At 39.0% G+C, this 15809-nt stretch overlaps 1 non-coding gene across 1 annotated transcript; it reads right to left on the bottom strand.

Annotated features, from left to right (window-relative positions):
• Positions 1-6818: 6818 nt before the first annotated feature.
• On the bottom strand, positions 6819-6926 carry LOC112788112 (small nucleolar RNA R71). The gene has a single exon (XR_003195491.1). It is a non-coding gene; the product is annotated as a small nucleolar RNA R71 (small nucleolar RNA).
• Positions 6927-15809: the final 8883 nt, after the last annotated feature.

Raw genomic sequence — 15809 nt, 5'->3', positions numbered from 1 at the left:
GTTTTTAGTAGGATCTAGCTACTTTTTAGTATATTTTTATTAGTTTTTATGCAAAAAATCACATTTCTGGACTTTACTATGAATTTGTGTGTTTTTCTGTGATTTCAGGTATTTTCTGGCTGAAATTGAGGGACCTGAGCAAAAATCTTATTCAGAGGCTGAAAAAGGACTGCAGATGCTATTGGTCTCTGACCTCCCTACACTCGAAATGGATTTTCTGGAGCTACAGAAGCCTAATTGACACGCTCTTAATTGCGATGGAAAGTAGACATCCTGGGCTTTCCAGCAATATTTAATAGTCCATAACTTGTCCGAGTTGAGATCATACAAACTGGCGTTTAACGCCAAGTCTCTACCCTATTCTGGCATTAAACGCCAGAACTGGCATAAAAGTTGGAGTTAAACGCCCAAACTGGCACAAAAGCTGGAGTTAAATGCCAGGAGCAGCCTATGCACGTGAAAGCTTCAATCCTCAGCCCAAACACACACCAAATGGGCCTCGGAAGTGGATTTCTGTACTATCTATCTTAGTTTACTCATTTTCTATAAACCTAGGTCACTAGTTTAGTATAAAAACCACTTTTAGAGACTTACTATGCACGGCATGACATTTTTTACATCTGAATTTTGTATCTTCTACGGCATGAGTCTCTAAACTCCATGGTTGGGGTGAGGAGCTCTGCTGTGTCTCGATGGATTAATGCAATTACTACTGTTTTCCATTCAATCATGCTTGTTTCTATTCTAAGATATCCACTCGCACTTCAACATGATGAATGTGATGATCCGTGACACTCATCACAATTCTCAACCTATGAACGCGTGCCTGACAACCACTTCCGTTCTACCTTAGATTGAGTGTGTATCTCTTTGGTTCCTGGTTCATGAGTTTGATTGCCTCTCCTGACAACAGAGCATTCGAATCTGTGAGATCGGAGTCTTCATGGTATAAGCTAGAATCAATTGGCAGCATCCTTGAGATTCAGAAAGTCTAAACCTTGTCTGTGGTATTCCGAGTAGGATCCGAAAAGGGATGACTGTGACGAGCTTCAAACTCACGAGTGTTGGGCGTAGTGACAGACGTAAAAGGATCAATGGATCCTATTCCAACATGAGTGAGAACCGACAGATGAATAGCCGTGCGGTGACAGCGCATTTGGACCATTTTCACTGAGAGGACGGATGGTAGCCATTGACAACGGTGATCCCCTAACATACAGCTTGCCATGGAAGGAGCCTTGCGTGCGTGAAGAAGAAGACAGTAGGAAAGCAGAGATTCAGAAGACAGAGCATCTCCAAAACCTCAACCTGTTCTCCATTACTGCATAACAAGTATTATTTAATCTATGCTCTTTTACTCATTCTAATTAAAACTAAGAATTGTTATTGATATCCTGACTAAGAGTTACAAGATAACCATAGCTTGCTTCAAGCCGACAATCTCTGTGGGATCGACCCTTACTCACGTAAGGTATTACTTGGACGACCCAGTGCACTTGCTGGTTAGTTGTGCGAAATTGCAAAAGTGTGATTGCGATTTCGTGCATCAAGTTTTTGGCGCCGTTGCCGGGATTGTTCGAGTTTGGACAACTGACGGTTTATTTTGTTACTTAGATTAGGAAATTTTTTTTTTGGTTTAGAGTCTTCCGTTTGAGTTTAGTCTTATATTTTAAGTTTGGTGTCAATTGCATAAGTTTATTTTTTTTCATTTTTTCGAATTATTAGTGTTCAAAGTATAAAAAATTTTTAAATTTGGTGTTCTTGGTGTTCATCTTGATATTCAAAGCTTCCTTGTTTGTTTTCTTTGTTTTGATCTAAAACTTTTAAGTTTGGTATCATTTTTACTGTTTTTCTCTTTCTTCATTAAATTCAAAAATATCTTCTCTTTTCATTTTAATTGATTTTCGAATTCTACCTTTAAAAATTCAGATTTTCATTTTAAAACTTCTTATTTTATCTCATCTTAGTTTTGGAATTTCAAAATTCAGATCTTTTTCAAAAATCATATCCAAGGTTTTTCAAATTTTCTTAATTAATCAATTATTCTAGTTCTCGAAACTTTTATTTTATTCTCTATTTATTTTAATTTATTTTATTTTATTCGGTTGCTTTTAATTAAATAAAATAAAATAAATAAAAATATAATTTATTCGCAATCCATATCAATTCCATTTTCTCCATCATGGACATAAGTGGAAAGGAACAGTCCAGAAGGACTTTGGGGTCATATGCTAACCCCATTACCGCTGCATACGGGAGTAGTATCTGTATACCTTCCATCAAAGCAAGAAGTTTTGAGCTAAATCCTCAGCTCATTGTCATGGTGTAGCAAAATTGCCAGTATTTTGGTCTTCCACAGGAAGAACCTACTGAGTTTCTGGCGCAGTTCTTGCAAATTGCTGACACAGTGCGTGATAAGGAGGTAGATCAGGATGTATACAGATTATTACTGTGTCCATTTGCTGTAAAAGATCAAGCTAAGAGGTGGTTAAATAACTAACCCACAGCAAGCATAAGAACATGGAAACAGTTATCAGACAAATTTCTGAATCAATATTTCCCTCCAAAAAGGATAACACAGCTAAGGCTGGACATCCAAGGCTTTAAACAAGAGGATGACGAATCTCTTTATGACGCTTGGGAGAGGTACAGAGGGATGCTAAGGAAATGCCCCACTGAAATGTTTTCAAAGTGGGTGCAGTTAGACATCTTCTACTACGGGCTTACAGAAAAAGCTCAGATATCTCTAGACCACTCAGCTGGTGGATCTATTGATGAGTGGATAATTTATACGCTTTTTGGCATTGTTTTTAGTATGTTTTTAGTAGGATCTAGTTACTTTTAGTGATGTTTTCATTAGTTTTTACGTTAAATTCACATTTCTGGACTTTACTATGAGTTTGTGTGTTTTTCTATGATTTCAGGTATTTTCTGGCTGAAATTGAGGGACTTGAGCAAAAATCATATTCAGAGGTTGAAGAAGGACTGCTGATGCTATTGGATTCTGACCTCCCTGCACTCAAAATGGATTTTCTGGAGCTACAGAACTCAAAATGGTGCGCTTCTAATTGCGTTGAAAAGTAGACATCCAGGGCTTTCTAGCAATATATAATAGTCCATACTTTGCCCAATTTTAGATGACGCAAACTGGCGTTCAACGCCAGCTCTCTGCCCAATTCTGGCGTCCAGCGCCAGAAACAAGTTGCAAAGTGGAGTTCAACGCCCAAACTGGCACAAAAGCTGGCGTTCAACTCCAAGAATGACCTCTCCACGTGTAGACTTCAAGCTCAGCCCAAGAACACACCAAGTGGGCCCCGGAAGTGGATTTATGCATCAATTACTTACTTCTGTAAACCCTAGTAGCTAGTTAATTATAAATAGGACTTTTTACTATTGTATTAGAGATCTTTGGACGCCTGGTTCTTAGATCAGAGGGGCTGGCCATTCGGCCATGCCTGGACCTTTCACTTATGTATTTTTAACGGTAGAGTCTCTACACTCCATAGATTAAGGTGTGGAGCTCTGCTGTTCCTCACGAATTAATGCAAAGTACTACTGTTTTCTATTCAATTCAACTTATTCCACTTCTAAGATATTCATTCGCACTTCAACCTGAATGTGATGAACGTGACAATCATCATCATTCCCTATGAACGCGTGCCTGACAACCACTCCCGTTCTACCTTCGATTGAACGAGTATCTCTTAGATTACTAATACAGGGGACTGAGTCCGAGATATTGGGATCTTCGTGGTATAAGCTAGATTGATGGCGACATTCATGAGAATCCGGAAAGTCTAAACCTTGTCCGTGGTATTCCGAGTAGGATTCTGGAATTGAATGACTGTGACGAGCTTCAAACTCACGAGTGCTGGGCGTAGTGACAGACGCAAAAGGATAGTAAATCCTATTCCAGTATGATCGAGAACCTCCAGATGATTAGCCATGCAGTGACAGCGCATTGGACCATTTTCACAGGGAGGAATAGGATGCAACCAACGACAAAGGTGATGCCTCCAGACGATTAGCCGTGCTGTGACAGAGCATTTGGATCATTTTCCCGAGAGAGATCGAAAGTAGCCATTGGCACCGGTGACATCCTTACATAAAGCTAGCCATAGAAAGGAGTAAGATTGATTGGATGAAGATAGCAGGAAAGCAGAGGTTCAGAGGAACGAAAGCATCTCTACACGCTTATCTGAAATTCTACCCAATGAATTACATAAGTATTTCTATCCTTATTTTAGTATTATTTTCGAAAACCCCATTACTATTTTATATCTGCCTGACTGAGATTTACAAGGTGACCATAGCTTGCTTCATACCAACAATCTCCGTGGGATTCGACCCTTACTCACGTAAGGTATTATTTGGATGACCCAGTGCACTTGCTGGTTAGTTGTGCGAAGTTGTGAACCATGGTATTGGCATCATGTTTTTGGCGCCATTACCAGGGAAAGAAAGAGCAATGAATTTTACATAATCAAAGTGTAATCACAATTTCTGCGCACCAAGTTTTTGGCGCCGTTGCCGAGGATTGTTCGAGTTTGGACAACTGACGGTTCATCTTGTTGCTCAGATTGGGTAACTTTCTTTTCGTTTTCTTTTTAAAAAGTTTTCAAAAATTTTTCAAAAATTTCTCATCTATTTTCGAAAAAAAAAATATTTTCAAAAATATATTTTTCTTCAGAATTTTTAAGAATGAATTCTAGTGTTTCATGAAGCATGCTGAAGCCTGGCTGGCTGTAGGGTATGTCAGGCGTGTCATGTTTGAATTACACTCATATTTTTACTAAAGCTTGGCTAGCTATTAAGCCATGCCTGACCCTTTGACTGGAGCTTTAGACTAAAGAGCATAAGATTCCTGGAATTCATATTAAAAATTTTGGAATCCTTATTTTTGTTTTTCAAATAATTTTCGAAAAAAAATACAAAAAAATTAGAAAATCATAAAAATCAAAAATATTTTGTGTTTCTTGTTTGAGTCTTGAGTCATGTTATAAGTTTGGTGTCAATTGCATGTGCATCTTGCATTTTTCGAAAATTCTCATGCATTCATAGTGTTCTTCATGATCTTCAAGTTGTTCTTGGTAAGTCTTCTTGTTTGATCTTTGCATTTGCATGTTTTGTGTCTTTTCTTGTTTTTCATATGCATTCTAGAATTCTTAGTGTCTAAGCATTAAAGAATTCTAAGTTTAGTGTCTTGCATGTTTTCCTTGCATTAAAAATTTTTCAAAAATATGTTCTTGGTGTTCATCTTGACATTCAAAGTGTTCTTGGTGTCCATCTTGACATTCATAGCATTCTTGCATGCATTCATTTTTTTAATCTAAAAATTTCATGCATTGCATCATTCTTCTTGTTTTTCTCTCTCATTATTAAAAATTCAAAAATAAAAAAAATATCTTTCCCTTTTTCTCTCTTAAAATTTCGAAAATTAGATTTGACTTTCTCAAAAATTTTTAAAATCTAGTTGTTTTTATGAGTCAAATCAAATTTTCAATTTAAAAATCTTATCTTTTTCAAAAATCAAATCTTTTTCATTTTTCTTAAGTTATTTTCGAAAATTTTAAAAATATTTTTCAAAAATATTTTTCTTATTTTTGTATCAAATTTTCGAAAATAACAATAACAATTAATGTTTTGATTCAAAAAATTTCAAGTTTGTTACTTACTTGTTAAGAAAGATTCAAACTTTAAGTTCTAGAATCATATCTTGTGATTTCTTGTGAATCAAGTCATTAATTGTGATTTTAAAAATCAAATCTTTTTCAAAACTAATTTCAACCATATCTTTTTCAAAAATATGATTTCAAAATATCTTTTCTAACTTCCTAACTTCTTATCTTTTCAAAATTTATTTCAACTAACTAACTAACTTTTTGTTTGTTTCTTATCTTTTTCAAAACCACCTAACTAACTCTCTCTCTCTCTAATTTTCGAAAACATCTTCCCTCTTTTTCAAAATTTCTTTTTAATTAATTAATTATTTTAATTCTTAATTTTAATTTTCGAAAATTACTAACCTTTTTCAAAAACTATTTTCGAAAATCACTAACTCTTTTTCAAAAATTATTTTCGAAAATCCTCTCCTTCTCTCCTCTTATTCTATTTATTTTTTCATCTACTAACATCTCTTCCTCACATCACTCACCAAATTCGAACCCCCTCTTCTATCTGTGTTCGAATTTTTCTTCTTCTTCTTTTTCTACTAACAATAAGGAACCTCTTTACTGTGATATAGAGGATTCCCCTTCTTTTCTTTTTCTCTTCTCTTTCTTATGAGCAGGGACAAAGAAAAAGGCATTCCTGTTGAAGCTGATCCAGAACCTGAAAGGACTCTGAAGAGGAAACTAAGAGAAGCTAAATTACAACAATCCAGAGACAACCTTATTGAAAATTTCGAACAAGTAAAGGAGATGGCAGCCGAACCTAACAACAATAATGCAAGGAGAATGCTTGGAGACTTTACTGCACCTAATTCCAATTTACATGGAAGAAGCATCTCCATTCCTGCCATTGGAGCAAACAACTTTGAGCTGAAACCTCAGCTAGTTTCTCTGATGCAGCAGAACTGCAAGTTTCATGGACTTCCATCTGAAGATCCTTTTCAGTTCTTAACTGAATTCTTGCAGATATGTGATACTGTTAAGACTAATGGAGTAGATCCTGAAGTCTACAGGCTCATGCTTTTCCCTTTTGCTATAAGAGACAGAGCTAGAGTGTGGTTGGACTCTCAACCCAAAGATAGCCTGAACTCTTGGGATAAGCTGGTCACGGCTTTCTTAGCCAAGTTCTTTCCTCCTCAAAAGCTGAGCAAGCTTAGAGTGGATGTTCAAACCTTCAAACAGAAAGATGGTGAATCCCTATATGAAGCTTGGGAAAGATACAAACAGTTGACCAAAAAGTGTCCCTCTGACATGCTTTCAGAATGGACCATCCTGGATATATTCTATGATGGTTTGTTTGAGTTATCAAAGATGTCATTGGATACATTCACCTAAAGAAAACGCCTTGCTATTGCTAATAACCAGTTTATGTACACTTCTGAGAGGAATCCTGTGAGTAATGGGATGCCTATGAAGAAGGGAGTTCTTGAAATTGATACTCTGAATGCCATACTGGCTCAGAACAAAGTATTGACTCAGCAAGTCAATATGATTTCTCAGAGTCTGAATGGAATGCAAGTTGCATCCAACAGTACTCAAGAGGCATCTTCTGAAGAAGAAGCTTATGATCCTGAGAATCCTGCAATAGCAGAGGTAAATTATATGGGTGAACCTTATGGAAATACATATAATCCATCATGGAGAAATCACCCAAATCTCTCATGGAAGGATCAAAAGCCTCAACAAGGCTTTAATAATGGTGGAAGAAATAGGTTTAGCAATAGCAAGCCTTTTCCATCATTCACTCAGCAACAGACAGAGAATTCTGAGCAGAATCCATCTAGCTTAGCAAATTTAGTCTCTGACCTATCTCAGGCCACTGTGAGTTTCATGAATGAAACAAGGTCTTCCATTAGAAATTTGGAAGCACAAGTAGGCCAGCTGAGTAAAAGAATCACTGAAATCCCTCCTAGTACTCTCCCAAGCAATGCAGAAGAGAATCCAAAAGGAGAGTGCAAGGCCATTGACATAAGCACCATGGCCGAACCTGTAAGGGAAGGAGAGGACGTGAATCCTAAGGAGGAAGACCTCCTGGGACATCCAATGATCAATAAGGAGCTTCCCTCTGAGGAACCTAAGGAATCTGAGACTCATCTAGAGACCATAGAGATTCCATTGAAACTCCTTATGCCATTCATGAGCTCTGATGAGTATTCCTCTTCTGAAGAGAATGAGGATGTTACTGAAGAGCAAGCTGCCAAGTTCCTTGGTGCAATCATGAAGCTAAATGCCAAATTATATGGTATTGAGACTTGGGAAGATGAACTTCTCTTGTTCACCAATGAACTAAGTGATCTGGATCAACTGACATTGCCTCAAAAGAGACAGGATCCTGGAAAGTTCATAATACCTTGTACCATAGGCACCATGATCTTTAAGGCTCTGTGTGACATTGGTTCAGGAATAAACCTCATGCCCCTCTCTGTAATAGAGAAACTGGAAATCTATGGGGTGCAAGCTGCTAAAATCTCATTAGAGATGGCAGATAATTCAAGAAAATAGGCTTATGGACAAGTAGAGGACGTGTTAGTAAAGGTTGAAGGCCTTTACATCCCTGCTGATTTCATAGTCCTGGATACTGGAAAGGAAGTGGATGAATCCATCATCCTAGGAAGACCTTTCCTAGCCACAGCAAGAGCTGTGATTGATGTGGACAGAGGAGAATCGATCCTTCAATTGAATGAGGACAACCTTGTGTTCATAACTCAAGGATCTCTCTCCGCATCCATGGAGAAGAAGCATAAAAAGCTTCTCTCAAAGCAGAGTCACATAAAGCCCCCACAGTCAAACTCTAAGTTTGGTGTTGGGAGGCCACAACCAAACTCTAAGTTTGGTGTTGAACTCCCATATCCAAACTCTAAGTTTGGTATTGGGAGGTCTCAACAAAGCTCTGCACATCTGTGAGGCTCCATGAGAGCCCATTGTCAAGCTATTGACATTAAAGAAGCGCTTGTTGGGAGGCAACCCAATTTCTATTTATCTAACTATATTTTTCTTAGTTATATGTCTTTATAGGTTCATGATCATTTGGAGTCACAAAATAAATATAAAAATTGAAAACGGAATCAAAAACAGCAGAAGAAAAATCACACCCTGGAGGAAGCATCTGCCTGGTGTTCAACGCGAGAACAGAGCATGGTTCTAGCGCTGAACGCCCAAAATGGGCAGTATCTGGGCGCTGAACGCCCAAAATGGGCACCAATCTGGCGCTGAACACCCAGAGTTGTGTGCAAGGGCATTTTGCATGCCTAAATTGGTGCAGGGATGTAAATGCCTTGACACCTCAAGATCTGTGGACCTCACAGGATCATCTCAGGATCTGTAGACCCCACAGGATCCCCACCTTCCTTCCTCATAATCCTAGTTTTTTTCCACATCTTCTTCTTCATCTATTCCTTCTTCTTTTGCTCGAGGGCGAGCAACATTCTAAGTTTGGTGTGGTAAAACAATTATGTAAAGGATCTATAGCTCAGTGGTAGAACATGTGGCTGCAAATCAAGAGATCCCTGAGATACCTCAGGGGATGCACTTTCCTCCACATAGTTATTGGAAGCAACTGAAGATAGAAATACCAAAAATCACTAGGAATCAAGCCACAAAGGCAAGGAAGAGACATAGAAGAGCTCAAGAACATCATTGGTTCCTCAAGAAAGAAACGCCATCATCACTAAGGTGGACTCATTCCTTGTTCTTACTTTCTCTGTTTTTCGTTTTCTATGTTAAGTGCTTATCCATGTTTGTGTCTTCATTACATGATCATTAGTAGTTAGTAACTATGTCTTAAAGTTATGAATGTCCTATGAATCCATCACCTCTCTTAAATGGAAAATGTTTTAATTCAAAAGAACAAGAAGTACATGAGTTTCGAATTTATCCTTGAACTTAGCTTAATTATATTGATGTGGTGACAATGCTTCTTGTTTTCTGAATGTATGCTTGAACAGTGCATATGTCTTTTGAAGTTGTTGTTTAAGAATGTTAAATATGTTGGCTCTTGAAAGAATGATGACTAGGAGACATGTTATTTGATAATCTGAAAAATCATAAAAATGATTCTTGAAGCAAGAAAAAGCAGCAAAGAACAAAGCTTGCAGAAAAAAAAAATATATATATATATAGGCAAAAAAAATAGAAAGAAAAAGCAAGCAGAAAAAGCCAAAAGCTCTTAAAACCAAGAGGCAAGAGCAAAAAGCCAATAACCCTTAAAACCAAAAGGCAAGGGCAAATAAAAAGGATCCCAAGGCTTTGAGCATCAGTGGATAGGAGGGTCTAAAGGAATAAAATCCTGGTCTAAGCGGCTAAACCGAGCTGTCCCTAACCATGTGCTTGTGGCGTGTAGGTGTCAAGTGAAAACTTGAGACTGAGCGGTTAAAGTCAAGGTCCAAAGCAAAAAAAGAGTGTGCTTAAGAACCCTGGACACCTCTAATTGGGGACTTTAGCAAAGCTGAGTCACAATCTGAAAAGGTTCACCCAATTATGTGTCTGTGGCATTTATGTATCCGGTGGTAATACTGGAAAACAAAGTGCTTAGGGCCACGGCCAAGACTCATAAAATAGTTGTGTTCAAGAATCATCATACTGAACTAGGAGAATCAATAACACTATTTGAACTCTGAGTTCCTATAGATGCCAATCATTCTGAACTTCAATGGATAAAGTGAGATGCCAAAACTATTCAAGAGGCAAAAAGCTATAAGTCCCGCTCATATGATTGAAGCTATGTTTCATTGATAGTTTGGAATTTATAGTATATTCTCTTCTTTTTATCCTATTTGATTTTCAGTTGCTTGGGGACAAGCAACAATTTAAGTTTGGTGTTGTGATGAGCGGATAATTTATACGCTTTTTGGCATTGTTTTTAGTAGGATCTAGTTACTTTTAGGGATGTTTTCATTAGTTTTTATGTTAAATTCACATTTTTGGACTTTACTATGAGTTTGTGTGTTTTTCTGTGATTTCAGGTATTTTCTGGCTGAAATTGAGGGACTTGAGCAAAAATCAGATTCAGAGGTTGAAGAAGGACTGCTGATGCTGTTAGATTCTAACCTCCCTGCACTCAAAATGGATTTTCTGGAGCTACAGAACTCAAAATAGCGTTCCAATTGCGTTGGAAAGTAGACATCCAGGGCTTTCCAGCAATATATAATAGTCCATACTTTGCCCAAGTTTAAACGACGCAAACTGGCGTTCAACGCCAGCTCTCTGCCCAATTCTGGTGTCCAGCGCCAGAAACAAGTTGCAAAGTGGAGTTCAACGCCCAAAATGGCACAAAAGCTGGCGTTCAACTCCAAGAATGACTCTCCACATGTAGACTTCAAGCTCAGCCCAAGCACACACCAAGTGGGCCCCAGAAGTGGATTTATGCATCAATTACTTACTTCTGTAAACCCTAGTAGCTAGTTTATTATAAATAGGACTTTTTACTATTGTATTAGAGATCTTTGGATGCCTGGTTCTTAGATCAGAGGGGCTGGCCATTCGGCCATGCCTGGACCATTCACTTATGTATTTTTAACGGTAGAGTCTCTACACTCCATAGATTAAGGTGTGGAGCTCTGCTGTTCCTCAAGAATTAATGCAAAGTACTACTGTTTTCTATTCAATTCAACTTATTCCACTTCTAAGATATTCATTCGCACTTCAACCTGAATGTGATGAACGCGACAATCATCATCATTCCCTATGAACGCGTGCCTGACAACCACTCCCGTTCTACCTTCAATTGAACGAGTATCTCTTAGATTACTAATACAGGGGACCGAGTCCGAGATATTGGGATCTTCGTGGTATAGCTAGGTTGATGGCGGCATTCATGAGAATCCAGAAAGTCTAAACTTTGTCCGTGGTATTCCGAGTAGGATTCTGGGATTGAATGACTGTGACGAGCTTCAAACTCACGAGTGCTGGGCGTAGTGACAGACGCAAAAGGATAGTAAATCCTATTCCAGTATGATCGAGAACCTCCAGATGATTAGCCATGCAGTGACAGCGCATCGGACCATTTTCACAGGGAGGAATAGGATGCAACCAACGACAAAGGTGATGCCTCCAGACGATTAGCCGTGCTGTGACAGAGCATTTGGATCATTTTCTCGAGAGAGATCGAAAGTAGCCATTGGCACCGATGACATCCTTACATAAAGCTAGCCATATAAAGGAGTAAGATTGATTGGATGAAGATAGCAGGAAAGCAGAGGTTCAGAGGAACGAAAGCATCTCTACACGCTTATCTGAAATTCTACCCAATGAATTACATAAGTATTTCTATCCTTATTTTAGTATTATTTTCGAAAACCCCATTACTATTTTATATCTGCCTGACTGAGATTTACAAGGTGACCATAGCTTGCTTCATACCAACAATCTCCGTGGGATTCGACCTTTACTCACGTAAGGTATTACTTGGATGACCCAGTGCACTTGCTGGTTAGTTGTGCGAAGTTATGAACCATGGTATTGGCATCATGTTTTTGGCGCCATTACCAGGGAAAGAAAGAGTAATGAATTTTACATAATCAAAGTGTAATCACAATTTCTGCGCACCATCTATACACATGAGAAAGACTATTGAAGAGGCTCAAGAGCTTATCGATACAGTTGCTAGAAATCAGCATTTGTATATAAGTAGTCAGTCCTCCATGAAAGAAGAAGCTAAGGCAGTATCAACTGACTTTAGTCCTCAGGAACAAGTTGCTGAACTCAATCAGCAACTATCTTCTATAACAAGGCAGTTAGCAGAATTTAAGGAGATGCTACAAGAAACCAAAAATGCTAACAAGGATATGGAATCACAATTGAATCAGATAAAACAGCATTTATCAAAACTGGCGTTAAACCCCAGTCCATGTCCAGTTCTGGCGTTCAAACGCCAGAAAGGGGAGGGAATCTGGCGTTAAACGCCCATCCAACCCCCAAGCCTGGCATTCAAACACCAATGAGGGATCAGACACCTGCAAGTGCTAATGGTAACCCCTCTAAGAAGGCTTCTCCAACCACCTCTATAGGGAATAAACCTGCAGCAACTAATGTTGAAGAATACAAAGCCAAGATGCCTTATCCTCAGAAACTCCGCCAAGAGGAACAAGATAAAAAATTTGCCCGTTTTGCAGACTATCTCAGGACTCCTGAAATCAAGATTTCGTTTGCAGAGGCACTTGAGCAAATACCTGCTTATGCTAAGTTCATGAAAGAGATCTTAAGTCATAAGAAGGATTGGAGAGAAACTGAAAAAGTCTTCCTGACTGAAGAGTGCAGTGCAGTCATTTTAAAGAGCTTACCAGAAAAGCTTAAGGATCCTGGGAGCTTTATGATACCATGCACATTAGAGGGTACTTGTACCAAGACAGCTCTATGTGATCTTGGGGCAAGTATCAAATTAATCCCTGCATCCACTATCAGAAAGCTTGGCTTGACTGAAGAGGTCAAACCAACCCAGATCTATCTTCAACTTACTGATGGCTCCATTAAATACCCATCAGGCATAATTGAGGATATGATTGTCACAGTTGGGCCATTTGCCTTTTTCACTGACTTTGTAGTGCTGGAAATGGAGGAGCACAAGAGTGCAATTCTCATTCTAGGAAGACCTTTTCTAGCAACTGGATGAACCCTCATTGATGTCCAAAAAGGGAAAGTGACCTTGAGAGTCAATGAGGATGAGTTTAGGCTGAATGTTGTTGAGGCAATGAAGCATCCAGACACATCAAAAGACTGCATGAGTGTTGATATTATTGACTCCCTGGTAGAGGAGAACAACATGGTTAAGAGTCTCGAATCAGAGCTAGAAGACATCTTTAAAGATGTTCAGCCAGATCTGGAGGAATCAGAGGAAATAAAAGAACCTCTGAAAATTCCTCAGGAAGAGGAGAAACCTCATAAACCCGAGCTTAAACCACTACCACCATCCCTGAAATATGCATTTCTGGGAGAAGGTGACACTTTTCCGATGATCATAAGCTCTGCTTTAAACCCACAGGAAGAGAAAGCACTACTTCAAGTGCTAAGGACACACAAGACAGCTCTTGGGTGGTCCATAAGTGATCTTAAGGGCATCAGCCCAACAAGATGCATGCACAAGATTCTATTGGAGGACGATGCTAAGCCAGTGGTTCAACCACAGAGGCGGCTAAATCCGACCATGAAGGAGGTTGTGCAGAAAGAGGTCACCAAGTTACTGGAGACTGGGATTATTTATCCTATTTCTGATAGTCCCTGGGTGAGCCCTGTCCAAGTTGTCCCCAAGAAGGGAGGCATGACAATGGTTCATAATGAAAAGAATGAACTGGTTCCTACAAGAACAGTTACAGGGTGGCATATGTGTATTGACTACAGAAGGCTCAATACAGCCACTAGGAAGGATCACTTTCCTTTACCATTCATAGACCAGATGCTAGAGAGACTAGCAGGTCATGAATATTACTGCTTTTTGGATGGCTATTCAGGTTACAACCAAATTGCAGTAGATCCTTAGGACCAAGAGAAGACAACATTCACATGTCCTTCTGGAGTATTTGCCTATAGAAGGATGCCTTTTGGTCTGTGCAACGCACCTGCAACCTTTCGGAGGTGCATGCTCTCTATCTTCTCTGATATGGTAGAGAAATTTCTGAAAGTCTTCATGAATGACTTCTCAGTATTTGGAGACTCATTCAGCTCCTGCCTTGACCATTTAGCACTTGTTCTGAAAAGGTGCCAAGAGACCAACCTAGTTTTAAACTGGGAAAAATGTTACTTTATGGTGACTAAAGGAATTGTCCTTGGGCATAAAATTTTAAACAAGGGAATAGAGGTGGATCAAGCTAAAGTAGAGGTAATTGAAAAATTACCACCACCTGCCAATGTTAAGGCAATCAGAAGCTTTCTGGGGCATGCAGGATTCTATAGGAGGTTTATAAGGTGTTTTTCAAAAATTACAAAACCTATGAGTAATCTACTAGCTGCTTGGTGCACGAAATTGTGACCATCAATGGCGCCAACAACTTGGTACGCACAATTGTAATCTCAACTCTTTATCACAACTCCACACAACTAACCAGCAAGTGCACTGGGTCATCCAAGTAATAAACCTTACGCGAGTAAGGGTCGATCCCACAGAGATTGTCGGCTCGAAGCAAGCTATGGTCATCTTGTAAATCTCAGTCAGGCGGATTCAAATGGTTATGGAGATTTGATAATTAAAAGATAGATAAAATATAAAATAAAGATAGAGATACTTATGTAATTCATTGGTGAGAATTTCAAATAAGCGTATGAAGATGCTTTGTTCCTCCTGAACCTCTGCTTTCCCATTGCCTTCTTCCAATCATTCATACTGCCTTCCATGGCAAGCTTATGTTGGGTTTCACCGTTGTCAATGGCTACCTCCCGTCCTCTCAGTGAAAATGGTCCTGATGCACTGTCACCACATCGGCTAATCAGCTATTGGTTCTCGATCATGTCGGAATAGGATCCATTAATCCTTTTGTGTCTGTCACACACCCCACACTCACGAGTTTGAAGCTCGTCACAGTCATCACATCCCAGATCCTACTCAGAATACCACAGACAAGGTTTAGACTTTCCGAATCTCAAGAATGCTGCCAATTGATTCTTGCCTATACCACGAAGACTCTGATTTCATGGAATAGAAGACTCGGTTGTCAGGCGAGGTAACCATGCGTCATGAACCAGAAGGCTAAGAGATAAACATTCAAGCTTGATTGCATGTAGAACGGAGGTGGTTGTCAGGCACGCGTTCATAGGGGAGAATGGTGATGAGTGTCACATAATCATCACATTCATCATGTTCTTGGGTACGAATGAATATCTTAGAACAAGAAGTAGGCGTGAATTGAATAGAAAACAGTAGTAATTGCATTAATTCATGAAGAACAGCAGAGCTCCACACCTTAATCTATGGTGTATAGAAACTCCACCGTTGAAAATACATAAGAACAAAAGGGTCTAGGAATGGCCGTGAGGCTAGCCCCCAAATGTGAAAAGGTCTATCAAAGTATATCAAGTGTAAAAATACAATAGCAAAAGGTCCTATTTATAGAAAACTAGTAGCCTAGGGTTACAGAAATAGGTAATTAATGCAGAAATCTTCTTCCGGGACCACTTGGTGTGTGCTTGGGCTGAGCATTGAAGCTTTCACATGTA

Source organism: Arachis hypogaea, chromosome 20 (genome assembly GCF_003086295.3).
Source record: "Arachis hypogaea cultivar Tifrunner chromosome 20, arahy.Tifrunner.gnm2.J5K5, whole genome shotgun sequence".
Taxonomy (NCBI): domain Eukaryota; kingdom Viridiplantae; phylum Streptophyta; class Magnoliopsida; order Fabales; family Fabaceae; genus Arachis; species Arachis hypogaea.
Note: the sequence above shows the minus strand (reverse complement) of the source record. Positions and strands in the feature narration are given on the sequence as shown.